The sequence below is a fragment of the Chamaea fasciata genome, unplaced genomic scaffold (genome assembly GCF_029207755.1).
Source record: "Chamaea fasciata isolate MVZ Bird 193981 ecotype frontalis unplaced genomic scaffold, bChaFas1.0.hap1 SCAF_6, whole genome shotgun sequence".
NCBI classification, from domain to species: Eukaryota; Metazoa; Chordata; class Aves; order Passeriformes; family Sylviidae; genus Chamaea; species Chamaea fasciata.
Window position 1 is genome coordinate 7,124,339 of NW_027094091.1, and position 4,568 is coordinate 7,128,906.

The following is a 4,568-nucleotide window of genomic DNA, read 5'->3' on the forward strand; positions in this document are numbered from 1 at the left end:
ACCAAGATCAAAGCTCTTGGTTTAGATACTCCAGCTGTCTCTCTCGTTGGCATTTGACATGCAACCCAGTCCATTTAAAATCAGGGGGCATGTAAACATTTTAACCCTTGGCAGCAGTATCTGAGAAAGATGCTGGCAATAAATGGTCGTAACTGCCTGGGCCAAATCACATTTGGTGTCCTCCCTTTGAAGTCCATGCAGGCACTGTACCCTATGGTTTTGACAAAGAGCCAAGTCCAAAAAAAGGATGTAGGCTCTCGAAGCTGTCCGGATGTGGACTCTGGGATCCAGAGTGGCTCCGTGCAGCTGAACAGTTGCCTCCAAGCTCGCCACGGGACTCCCTGCCTAACCTTGGAGACTTTTTGCCTTGGCTCTGCTCTGGTGCACTCCCCGCATCGCCCCAGCACTCAAATCCCAATACTTTTGTACAAGCACAGAGGCACCTTCATCCCTCATGAATCCTCCTTTGGTGGGAGTACACAGGGGTAGCACATGCTGATAGGATTAGACCCTGTTCTGAATTTAGTCACAGCTTTTTTTTTTTTTTTTTTTTTTCTCTAAACCATTGCCACAGGAGGGTGCCATTTTTCTGTTTAAGCTGCAGTTGAGCCTCGGGGTTCAAATACTCTGGATCCATCATGCCCCAGGAGAGCAGGAGATGATGGATGTGAGCCCAGGACAGGTGTCCTGGCATGCCCACACCCTTCCCACCAAAGCCAAGTCAGGTCCGTGGAGACAGATAAACAAACAGCATCAACAAGATCCCATGGGTAAAAGTGTTACTTCTGGTCCTCACTGACAGGTTGTTTTCTGTCACATTTTTAGAGGACACGTAGCAATGGAAAACCAGGACCCTTCTCTTCTGCAACCATGCTTTGAAAGAGTGAGTCTTTTCTCTCTCTCTCTCTCTCTCTCTCCCTCCCTCTCTCTCTCTTTTCAGTCTTTGGAGAAACAACGGTGAATCCCATCCTATTTAACTCCAGAGGGTACTTGGCTTCTACACTAGGTACCCATGGTCTGGAGAAAAGATGAGCTCCACACCCAGATAAAGTGTGTCTCATGGGCTTGTGTATGGCCTGAATGCCATTATCCCATGCTGAGAGTCCAGTTGCTTGACCAAGCTTCATTTTGTTCAGGTACTTAAATATGTTTTCCCTTAAAATGACAAAGAGTATAACGTGCCCAGGGCACTTGTGCAGAAGCCAGCTGTGGTGCAAAGGCAGTGAGGCAGGCTGATGTGACACTGGTTTAGAGAAGTTAGAGCAGACCTGTGGCACAGGTATCTCATAAGGTGATGCAGAACTTGTTCAACACCACATATTGCCATAGGGAAGAGGAGGAGGGCACTGCAGGTGGGTACACCCCTCCCAGAGACACCTTCGTGGTAAGGACGGTGCTGAGAAGCCAACTTTGATGGTTGTTGTCTGGCATTGGCGCGCAGAGCTGGATGAGTCGACAGGAACTGGTCCTCAGGGGAAAACCTGAGAACTCATTTCCTAATTGGAGAACAGTTGATGTAGTCATCTGAAATGGCAGAAACAAGGCCAGTGGCAGAGCCCCAGGATTTTCCCTGCTCTAACTACCAAACAGTTTCTGCTGCATCCACTCATTTGGTTTCTCCAAACATCTGATTTTCAGGCCCATCCCCCTCCTTGCTCCTCCTGGTGCCATTTTCCTTGTGGACAGGCACTTCCATGAAGGATTTGCCTCCTCAATGCCTGGACAGCAAACATCCCAGTTCATCTGTCCCTGCACTACCACCTTACTCATCAGGTCTCTGTGGGAAGCAGTCAGGCATCCACAGGCACATCCCTGTGCCTGAGATTTGACATCCATGGGCAAATTCAGGAGCAATCCCTGGATCTCAGAGCAAACAAAGCCAGCTGCTGTGTGCCCATGCTGTTCTCCTTCCTATTCTTTCTCTCTGGTATTCATCCAAGGTGGAACCTGCTTCAGCGTTGTGCGTGCCTTCCCATGACATGCTCACAATTGCTCAGGTGGCTCCTCCATTATTAAGTACACAAAACTACACTCAGACACGAATTAGCAATATTTAAGTCAAACTGGCTGCAAGTGACTCATAGCACATTTGAGTATTTAAAGGCAGTGGCAGGCACTATGCACAGCAAATAAAGGCATTCATGCCATTCTAAGTAGGGGAGAACATTTTTGCATTCAACATCTATTGTCAGTAATAGTGTGAGCATTTTATAACAACAGAGATCTCAGCAAACGTGATCTAAGGGGGTCATTGAAAGGGGAAACTGTAAAATAATGCTAAGCTCTGAAGCTCTTTCCCCAGTCATTCTTTTTTACAGAACAGCAGCTATTAAAGTGTCTTGTTAAATATGTGGCCTTTAAATAAGCACCCACTTACGCAAAATTTACTCTGGCTTAATATTCTTTTAAAAGTTAGGCTTCTATGAAGAGATAAAACAATCTAACTATACAGTTTGAGAGTTTAAACCAATACACTTGGAGCTGTAGTGGCAGGATTTGGTTGTTATTAATTGATTGTAACTGTATCAGTGCACTTATTTACACTTCCAGATGATGTTACAGAAAACTACTGGAAAAGGATTTCCTAATAGTGCAAGCATAGATGGAAATATAGAAAGAAACAATGTCCAGAGCATCTATAATTAATACAGAGTTGACTATTGGTGTTTGTAGACAAGGAATTGAAGAAATTGATGTAATGTCTTCAATATTGGTGCTGTTTGAGAATCACTACCTAACCAGAAAAGCTGAAACCTGGATTCCAAGCGTACCAATCCTGCACTCCCTATCAGTTTCTGATATGGATCACTGGTCACAGCTCTAATTGACTGATTACACAAAAGCTCTTTGCAAAATCAAGACTAAGCCTCTACAAAGTAGGAGCTGCAGTTCCTAGTGACTGGCTCCAGCCAGAGCTTCAAAGTTCACGCAGAGTCACCAAAATTGAATTTGCAGGCTGAGAAGCAAAACTTGGGGGATTTGTCCTGTGCATTTATAAAGTCTGAAGGAATAATGAATAGGACTAGAACAGCCAGATGAAACATTAATAGTCAGGGTGTAAATTGAGCAGCAGTGTTTAAAAATGTACTTTGTGTCTGGCTTCAAGTAAAAAAAGGATTTAGATCAGAATTTATGTTAAATTTGGAAGATCAGATTTTGATTTGCTGATAACAAAATTCAGCTGAATTTTGGGAAAAAAATTAGCATGAAGTAGCACGCCTCTGGAATATGATTTCAGTGATAGGGCTGTAAGCTTTTTTTTGTTTTACCTCTTTCAAAACCAATTAAATTAACTGGTACTGTACCTACTTGTACCATAATCTCAAATTTAATTCTGCAGATGGCTTTGAGACATATTTTCATCTGTTGCCTTGAAAACGGGAAGAAAAGTAGAGGCAGAGAAAGGGAAGCAGAATCGAAATGCCTGGTAGCAACTGAAGATCTGAATATCAAACTGCTTCATTGTCACAATTATTTAGAAACAAGCCATCTCACTTCCAGTGCATGCTATGATCTCATGTAGTAAATGGTGGAATATCAGATCAGGAGAACAGAATGTATGTAATAAATAGTCACATCAAGCACAATCAGATTTTGTGTTCTATTTATGCAGCATCACACTTCCTATTTCAAGAGAGCTAAGGTATTTTGGAAAAGGCCCTCAGAGTTTTCACGGATATTTCAGCAGACCAAGAACAGAAGCCATTACGCCACTGCATCCTAATAAATTCTACCAAACCAATGGGTTTCTCCTTCTCCTTCTCCTTCTCCTTCTCCTTCTCCTTCTCCTTCTCCTTCTCCTTCTCCTTCTCCTTCTCCTTCTCCTTCTCCTTCTCCTTCTCCTTCTCCTTCTCCTTCTCCTTCTCCTTCTCCTTCTCCTTCTCCTTCTCCTTCTCCTTCTCCTTCTCCTTTTTTAGAAATTCAGAGTGAAAATAAAGGAGTTAAAGTAACATAGAATAAAATTACCTACCTGTAAATCTTTGACGACTTTTAGTTTATGGAAAATGACAAATGTAATTTGGGACAGTAGATTTGTATTAAAACTTGATTCTTTACAACTGGAATGTCCACGATGGGTGGCAGCTGAAAGATCTGTTCTATAACCCCAACACTTCTTTAACAGCCTTGTATGCAATAATTTCTGCATTCAATTTCCTGTACATGTGTACAACAGCTTGCCCAAGGGAACTGGGCTCCCCTACAATCCTTCTTCTTTCCCTGAGCATTTTCAATTTCTAGTTACTGGAGGAAAAAAAAGAAAGAAAGAAAGAAAGAAAGAAAGAAAGAAAGAAAGAAAGAAAGAAAGAAAGAAAGAAAGAAAGAAAGAAAGAAAGAAAGAAAGAAAGAAAGAAAGAAAGAAAGAAAGAAAGAAAGAAAGAAAGAAAGAAAGAAAGAAAGAAAGAAAGAAAGAAAGAAAGAAAGAAAGAAAGAAAGAAAGAAAGAAAGAAAGTCCCATTAAAAAAAACCCTCACTGTAACACTTACTGTATTTATGAAGCAATGAACAAGTTTGCATTTCTTGCTTCCAGGGAAATGGAAAAGATCACGGCACGATTCTGCCAGGCTGTT